The following is a 9,843-nucleotide window of genomic DNA, read 5'->3' as shown; positions in this document are numbered from 1 at the left end:
TCAAACAAATGTCCTTCCCCATAATAAACACAGGCTACATTTTTGAATTGATTCGGTGGCTGAGTTGTAAAATTATTAAACATGTTAGTAGTAAAGTTCTTAGGCATTCAGGATATTGAGGATACCTGAGATGCAAGTGAAGTGAGAGTGTCCACTTCATGTACTCCAGCAACTCATCTTCCTAACGTTGCTCGATTGGTTGGCCATTGGTAGTTGTTGTTAGAAATCTTCTCAATGATTTCATAAGCCTCGTTATAAGACTTAGAAAGGAGAGCACCATTAGCAGAAGTGTCTATTACCATCCTCGTGTGAGCATTGAAACTATTATAAAACGTCTGTAATTGGATGCAGTAAAAGATTCTATGATGAGGGCATCTTCATAATAGTTCTTTAAACCTAGCCCACGCCTCATACAAGGACTCATCATCCAACTGTTGGAAGGTAGTAATCTCGTTCTTCAACTTAGCATTCTTACTAGGTAGGAAGTACTTCACAAGAAATCTTTCTGCTAACTCTTGCCATGTGGTAATGGAATTTGGTGGCATTGAGTTCAACCAGGCTCGAGCTTTGTCCCTCAGTGAATATGGGAAAAAATTTAATTGCAGTGCATCTTCAGGTACTCTGGCTATTTTGAAAGAATCGCTCACCTCCTTAAACAGTCTTAAGTAAAGGTGAGGATCTTTGGTAGGCAGTCCACTAAATTGGCCCACTGTCTGAAGCATTTGGAACATAAATGGCTTCAGCTCAAATTGTTTTGCCTCAATTTCAGGTCTCCTAATACCCTAATTAAGATCATGAAACACTGGAACGACATACTGTCTTAGATTTCTATCCTTATCATCAGAAATAAGGATAGGATTTTGAGCAGGGTTTGCTCTGTTTCCTTGATTCAGATATTCGAAGTTTATCTCTTCGATCCTCCTTTTAGCTGCTTGTCTTCTTCATTGTCAAAAAGTTCTTCCAATCTCAGGATCTACGGGGAGCAAATCGATAATTCAATCAATACTCATAAACACCTGAAACAATTACAGAAGAAAAAAATTAACTAAGTTAAAATTGAACAGAAAAATAAACCAAAATGCAAAATTAACAATTTCACAAATAATGACTCTTAAAATAGTCCCCGGCAACGATGCCAAAAACTTGGAACAATGGAAATATGCAGTGTACACAATCGCAACAAGTAATAAAGTGACAAGTACATGTCGAGTTATCGTACCCATAGGGACAATGAAAGAAAAATATTTATGAAATCAAAATCAAACACTTTGGTGGTTAAAAATATTTTGATTTTGAAGGAAAAAAGGGTTTAATAAAACTAGATTTCAACAAAGAAAATTAAAAGGTAAAAATTCCAAAGCATAATTTCTAAAACGTAAGTTTAATCAAGATGACATAATTGTGTTAAATCAATTACATTTAATAACTTAATATTACTAAAATAATGTTCATGTTGTTACAAATAAATTCATAGCAACTTGGTAATTTGTTAACTATAGCACATACAAACTTACTAAATTAACTAATCTCTTGAACATATTACTATGCCAATTCAAACAATTAATCAATTTAAATAAGCAAGTGAAAGATTAAGTGAGGTAACAATATATTCCTACATTGAAACAATTTAATCACAATAATCTTTCAAGTTATGCAACCGCTTAATACCATCACCAATTTAACCTCACTACCTTAGAAGATTAGACATGCACTAATTAAGTATTGTGTCAATTAATTACAATTTCAACACGAGTAATAATTAATTCATTAGTTACATTACAATTATAATACAATTATAACATAATCATAGTTTTACTTAATCAAACAATTTACCAAGACCTATAACAACACAAATATGATTTTAATAACTTAAGTAGACGAAATGCAATCAACCTAATACAAATTAAATTTAAGTCCTGTTAATTAAATTTAGAATAACAACATAACAAATATTCATAGTCATGTTAATAACAACAATAATAAAAGTTAAAGGATAGGAAACTAGAATCAAAACCGATGTTTCTCCAAAGCCTGACTAGTTTGCTCCGCTCCTCCTTCTCCGATCGTTCTGTTGAACCGAGGCTTCTACAAGCACTTGAATACTGCTACCCAAGGTGGTTGAAGGGCACTTTTCCAAGAGGGAAATAGACAATGGAAATAGAAGGGAAAATTAGGAAACAAAGGGAGGTTTGGAAGAAAGAAAGTGAGTGAAAGGGAAAGAGATGTGTGAGATGAGAGGCCATGTGATCCCTGCAGTGTAAATTTTTCTATCTTTTTCCATGAAGTTCTAAATTTTTCTGATTTAGTCCTGAATCATTTCTAAAATGTTTCCAAGGCCTCGAGGGCTCAAATCAGGGACGATATGTATATGTTTAAATGGACTAAGATATGATTGATGAAATGTTTAGAAATGAATGTTTTATGTTATGGTTTTTTGGTAATGCTTAGTAATCCTATTCCGGCGACAAATACGAGTTAAGGGGTATTACATTGTGTCTTTCCTACTCAAATATTAGCTACAACATTTGTTTTTCTAGGATACTAATCAATTACGCAATCATAGTTCTCAACAACTCAATCCAATGGCATTGCCTCAATTTCAACTCCTTTTTGGATAGAAGATATTTGAGACTTTTGTGATCCATGTAAATATGACACTTTTCTCCGTATAGATAGTATCTCCAGATTTTTAGAGCAAACACAATGGCAGCCAATTCTAAATCATGAATTAGATAGTGGCATTCATACATTTTTAGTTGACGGGACACATAAGCAATTACCTTACCATCCTGCATTAGCACACAACCCAAACTATTCAACAAGGCATCACTATATACCATGAATTCTTTCATTGACTCAGGCAAAGTCAAGATTGGTGTTTCGGTCAACATTACTTTCAACCTTTCAAAACTTTCCTGACATTGGTCATCCCATACGAACGATACATTTTTACGCAAAAGCTTCATCATCGATAAGGCTATTTTAGAAAACCCATTTACAAATCTTCAGATAACCAAAATTCGTACATACTGAGCTTCCCGTAGAATTGCTTTTCTCGCAATACTTGTAATACTATTCTAAGATGCTTATCCTGCCCAGCTTCCGACCTTGAATAGATCAAGATATCATCAATGAATACCACCACAAACTAATCCAAATAGAGATAGAATATGTGGTTCATCAATGTCGCATTAGCATTTTTTAGTCCAAATGGCATCACTAGAAACTCGTAGTGACCGTACCGTGTTTGAAACATTGTTTTTGGTGCATTAGTATCTTTCACCTTCAATTGGTAATATCCTGATCTCAAGGTAATCGTGGAAAAGACTGAGGCACCTTTCAACTGATCATACAAATCATCGATACACAGAAGGGGATATCAGTTTTTGATTGTTAGCTTATTCAACTTTCGATAATCAATGCATAGTCACATCGACCCATCTTTCTTCTTGACAAACAACACCGAGACTCCCCAGGGTGATATACTAGGACGTATAAGGCCATGTTCTTGTAAATCTTGCAACTGAACTTTCAACTCTTTCAACTCTGTTGACGATATTCTATACGGGGTAATTGATATAGGAGCAATACCAAAAAAAACTTCAATTACGAATTCAACTTATTGAATAGGAGGTAACCCCGACAGTTTCTCAAGAAGCACATCTAGAAACTCGCATACCGTCCAAATATTACTTATCTGACTTTTACTCAAGTCTGAGTTAAAAATATAGGCTAGAAATGCTTCACATTCTTTCTTCATGAATTTATTAGCTCGGATTGATGAAATGATTCGACTTGAGCTACTTGTTCTGATCTCACTCACATCTATTGTCACGCCTTCTGGACTCTGAATAGAAAACTTCTTCTTACGACAGTCTAGAATTACATCATGCTCAGTTAACCAATCCATTTTCAAAATCACATCAAAGTCACCAAACAACATGATTAGCATATCAACAGGAAATTATATGTTCTGGATCTTTAACAGACACCATTTATAAACTTGATCAACAAGTACAGTTTGCCCTAACAGACTTGATACGACCACAACAACATTCGACATTTTTGACTTCAAACTACCTAATTTAATAAAACCAAAATTCACATAGGAACGAGAAGAACCAAGATCAATCAAGACATATACAAGTACTGAATATAAAAGTAAAATACATGCTACAACATTTGTAACATCACCTTCCTCTCGAGTGCGAACTACTATGCTAGTGTTGGAGCTCTGGCCTTAGGTCTCTGTACTGTAGAATCAGTTCCTTTTCTCGAACCACCCCTCGATACTAAACCACCACCTGGATTTCCCCGCCCCTAATAGGAGTGGACTTCTAGGTAGAAACAAGTGAATCGACGTGATTCCTCGAGCCAGAACTTAGATTAGAAATTTATGTATAACAATTTGAAAATCATTTATGTGAATTGGTATGTTTGGAAGTTATTTGGGAGTAATTTGGAGTATTTTGGGGTTACTAAATAGGTGACGTTGCAACCTCAACTTTGCAACGTAATGACATTCGTTTGCAATGCCATGACCTCACCTTTATCACATCACAAATTTTCCCAAATAGCAAGTGACATCATAAAATCAAATGTTCCATGTCGTGACCTGGTGCGCTATCCCAACATTTTACACAACTTTTCCCCACTACATTGTTTTGATCTGTTTTGGCTTCCGAGGGCTTTTTTTTTACCCAAACACCTCCAAGTACCAATAAAAAATTTTTGAATCATTTTAAGATGATTTTAAAGCCTTACAAATGATTTTTAATTTATATTTTTTAGTTTTATTTAAATTGTTTCAAAGTTGAACTATAATGAATTTCCTTAAATTTCTAAAACTGAAAAACCCCGTTCTAATCTGATAAATTTTGTACCATTGTTTTATGAAGAGAAAATGTCTTTGAATATTCTTTTCTTTCAAAATTAGTAGAAATGGATTGAACCATCTTGATATCTCTCTTAGAGACAAAGTACTTTCACTTATTGTATGACAGAAAAGAAAATATGTTAGGTTCATCCATGAATAATCCAAAAATCACCTTATTTCCTTTCGAAGCATTCTCTCAAACCCAAACTCTAGATTTCTAACTTGGATATGCACCCATATGTTATTAATCATTTGAATCAGTTTCTAACCATGTTTCAATCTTTCCTAAATGTCTCGATTTTGATTTACATTGTATTAATATGTTGTGGAATGCATGTTTTTATAAAAGAAAATTTTTGTACAAGGTAAGAAAGTATTCCAATAGCATCTCCCATTCATACTTTACGGTGAGACAAGTGAGGGTTTTACCAAATCAAAATTTTAGTATTCACATTCATCTCTTAATATCAATCCATGGGTAGGGAATATTACACCATTTCCCTTTTTTTGGTAAAATATAAACTTTATAATTTAGTCCTTATACTTATTCTAACTTATTCTTACATATTCTAACTTATTCTTACACCAATTAATCATTAATGACTCACATTTATCAATTTTCTCAAATTGCACTTTAGTTATCAAACTTTTCAAACTTTGTGATTTGGCTCTTTTTTCTATATTCTTATTTATAAACTTCTTTTCATCAATTTCCATCAAAAATATCAAATTAATTTCTATAACCCACATGTCTTACACCCTTTAACTGATCAAACAAATCATTAATTATGGGCAATGGATACTTGTTCTTCACAAACCCTTTGTTCAACAAATGATAATCAATACACAATCTTAATGATCCATTTTTCTTCTTTGCAAACAAAACAAGTGCACCCTAAGGTAATGCACTAAGACATATAAAACCCTTATTACGTAACTCTTACAACTATATTTCCAACTCCTTTAATTTGGTGGGTTCCATTCAGTAGGTTATTAATACGGTGCCATGCATCACCCTAATAGGAAATTCAACTTCTCTTTCAGGTGGCAAACCCGTCAATTCTTTTAGGAATACATCCACGTATAAAAAATATAAGCTAACAAAACTTCACACCATCTTTACATCATCTTATGTGCTTCCATTACAGATATCACATTTGGTAAAGCATTAAACTTCTTACCGAATACCAATACTTTATCTCATCGGGAAGTTATCAAAGTAATCTTCTTTTTATTACAATCCATTGTAGCTCCATGTTGATAACCAATCCATCCCAAGTATAACATCAAATTCATGGAATGGTAATGCAATAATATTTGTTGAGAATTCATAGCCTTGAATTTTTATGGGACACTATTTATACACTTTATTCATTTTTACACTATGTCCAAATGAGTTGGTTACTACAATATCATTATCGATAAATTCTACTAGCAATTTTCTATTTCACTTATACAATACAAATGCATGAATGAGTGGAACCTAAATCTATCAATGCACATACAGTAGAATAAGATAAATAGAAAGTACCAGTAATCACGTTAGGTACATCTCCTTCTTTACATATTCTGATGCCCTAAGCCTATACTACTTCTTTAGACTCCGGTCTACTCACAGTTTCTCTTACTAACCCCACTAGTAGTACTAGGTTTTCTACAACTTTGTTGAGTCGAGGTAGTTCTCACAAGTTTCTTTATCCTATTTTGTACAGCTATTTGACAATCCCATATCATATGTTCTTTTGACCCACACTTGAAACAAGCTCCATAAATCATCCAACATTCATCCATATGAAACTTCCCATAGTGTTTGCAAGGTGGAATAGGTCTTGTTCTTGTAACCTAGTATTAAAAACTGAGGTAGCTTGTTGGGTATGACTTCCTTGTCCTTTCTGTCTTTGTATTTGAGTAGGAGATGAATATTTATATCCTAGGAATTCTTTGGCTTTCTTTGCTAAAGGTGGTGGCATAGAACTAGCTACCATTCTTTTGCCTAAACTCTTCTCCTTCTTCCTATTCATCCCTTGTCTATTCTCTGGGCTTTCTTATTTAGTGCAAAATAATATTTTAACCTTTTACACATTTCCACTTCGGTTGCCACCATCTTTCTAGCATATTTTCTCAATCTAACAAATTCGTTTTCATATCAACTACCATCATATTGTTTTGCTTCAAACTAATGAACTCCACCCTTTTCTTTTCAAGATAAAGCTGACCAATATATTTCTTTCTAATTTTTTTCAAAAATAAGTTCCAATTGATCCTTTCTGTCAGATTCACACTTCTTCAGTAGCCTACCATTGATAGGTTTTTTTCTTTCAATAAGGAAGTAAAACACATTAAGTTATATGTGTTTATATACTGTAACTCCTTAAACACTTATTAACTAATTTCCAATTAATATTTAGTAATATTATGGTCATCTTCTTTTCTTCCTTTATACTCTTTTACCTCGTGCTTTCTAATCTTCTCTAAGGGAGATAAGTGAATTGGGAAAAAAGGATAAGGTTCAAGTGTAGGTACAAGTGGTTGTACAATAGGAGTAGGTAGTTGATCTAGTGAAGGAACTTGAGGAGCAACAACCCTCATGAACTTCTAAACAAACTGGTTCAAGGTTTGAAAGAAAGCCTTTTGAGCAAGCGTTTCTTCTGAGTAGGTACTTCTTCTTGGCAAGGTACATTATCTCCTCAATTCATATTAGAAGCTCAACTTTCTATTTCTTCATCAACCACTTGATTTGAATCGGTTGACATTCTCAATCTATAATCCAAATTTAAATTTTATCTATATCAAAATCACATCTCATCTTATCAATAACCTGTGTGGCATGTACTTTCTAACTCATTTTTTATCCTAAAGTTGAAACACCCTAAGCTTTGATACCAAGACAAATGTAATACCCTTTACCCAAGTTTTTTTTCCTGATAACTTGAGCAACAAAAGCTATATTTGAGCTTTGAGTCACGACAATTCTAACTTCACTTCATACACTTCATTTCAACTTATATAAGCTTCTTTGAGGTACTACAAATCATTTTCAGACATCCTTATGATTTGGTTATGATTGGAGGTCAAAACGAATGAATGCAATATGAGAAACTCAAGCGACTTGCGAAGAAGTACAAGAAAGGTCCTTGTCATAATAAGGGTAATTAGTGACCTATTTGTTATGACCATAGGAAAAGCTTTTTTGCGACAGGGAGAAAAGCTTTGTCATGACAATGACCTCATTGTTGACAGAAAAGAAACATGCCCATTGTTGTTGCGAAAAAATAATAATACATTATAATATATTATTAACAAGGAAAATATAGTGAGTTCCACGAAAACTTACCTTTCAAAATGACAAAATAAGAGAAGGCTCCTCCAAGGCCTTCGCTCTACTATCTTCTTCTTACCCTTGTTAGGATCCTCTCTAGCAAGCTTCTTTTTTTCAAAAAGCACACCTTCTCTCTCTAGCATGGTGTTCTCTCACTAGAACTCAAACCTTAAATGAATGGGTAATTGAGATGATGATGAGAGATTGCGCAATATAGTTTTTAAGAAGAATCTTGCAAAAAAAAAAAGAGAAAACGGTGGAGATTAAAAGAAAGGGGATGGAAGACGAAAAGGAAAAGAAAAATGGAGTTCTTATCCTCTACAAGAAGTGATCGGCTAGTTCATGAATAAAAATAGGGTTCTTTCATCTTTGTATCATTTAAAATAGTAAAAGGTTTCTATAACATGTGGCCAAATTTTATTTTAGATGCCAAAATTGATATTTAAAAACTCTAAAAATTCATCTCATCACCACACTATATAATGCAAAAAAAAAATTTAAATGATAAATGTGTCTCAAATGAAGAAAATACCCTCAATGGAAAAATTATTATTTTGCCTCTCAACTCAAAATTTTACTCGATTGAGTCCAAAATTCTAAAAATAATTTAGAAAAAAAACAAATGACATTCCAAAAGTCCAAATAATATAATTCTAAATAAAATCAGATTTCATATTAGATTTATGGACAAAATTCTCGAAAAATTTGCAGACAAAAAACTAAAAATTTTGAGGTGCTACAGGTTCTTAACATAGTTGTTCTTGGTAGAGGTTGTTTCAAACAATATTGGTCTTGTCACACCTTGTATTTTATTTATTATTTTGCTCTAGTTTATGTCATAAGGAATAAATTAGCTTAGTGGTTAAATGTGTTAATTATTTTTAAATGGTCCCATGTTCAAGCCCCAACATTCCTATATTTTTGTTTTAATTTTTTTACTATTCTAGAAGGTCAAACCCCCTATTGCCATCCCTTTTAACTTGCCATGTAGGGAAGATTTCTTTCCCATTGTGTTGAGTTAACATGCCTTTCGTAACCCCCTTTTCACTCCTTTATTCCCTCATGATCCATTTTTCACACCCCTTGTCCTCAAACCTACCATTTTTCCCCATAGACTACCTTAGTTGATAATTGCACCTAGACACCCTCTCCATTTCAGTTTTTTCTCCTTTTTGGTCTCCTTATCTCCTTTAGCCGTCCCTCCTCCTTACTCTTCTTATTTTCTTCTATTTTATTTTGTTTCACCACCCTTTCTTCTTTTTTCTCCTCCACTCCTCCACCACTAAAGGCTACCGAAACTTTACATGACCAACATTGGACAACAGCCTCTCCTCCTCCGTCGTCACGTCGCCACACCACTGCCGCTATCTACCACCACCAAAACTTTTGATTTCTCTTATTTTTCCCCTCTTTTCGTAATCAGTTTCTTTAACATCTCAAATTTGATTTTTAATTCATTAAAGGGTTATTCTCAACCATTTTTTCTAACTTTTTATTTTACATCATAATGTCAGATCCTCCTCTCTAATTAGCTTATCAGGAATAGTCGTTGACCCCTCTTTCCTTCATTGCTACGTAAGTATGGAAGAACCTTCATTCACGATATTCTCTCGTGCTTTTATTTTCAATTGGGATGATACTAACAATT

At 33.5% G+C, this 9,843-nt stretch overlaps 1 non-coding gene across 1 annotated transcript; it reads left to right on the top strand.

Annotated features, from left to right (window-relative positions):
- Positions 1–357: 357 nt before the first annotated feature.
- Positions 358–464, top strand: LOC128035670 (small nucleolar RNA R71). Its single transcript, XR_008192222.1, has one exon. It is a non-coding gene; the product is annotated as a small nucleolar RNA R71 (small nucleolar RNA).
- The last annotated feature ends 9,379 nt before the right edge of the window (positions 465–9,843 follow it).

Source organism: Gossypium raimondii, chromosome 12 (genome assembly GCF_025698545.1).
Source record: "Gossypium raimondii isolate GPD5lz chromosome 12, ASM2569854v1, whole genome shotgun sequence".
NCBI lineage: Eukaryota > Viridiplantae > Streptophyta > Magnoliopsida > Malvales > Malvaceae > Gossypium > Gossypium raimondii.
This window is presented reverse-complemented; position numbering and strand designations above follow the sequence as displayed.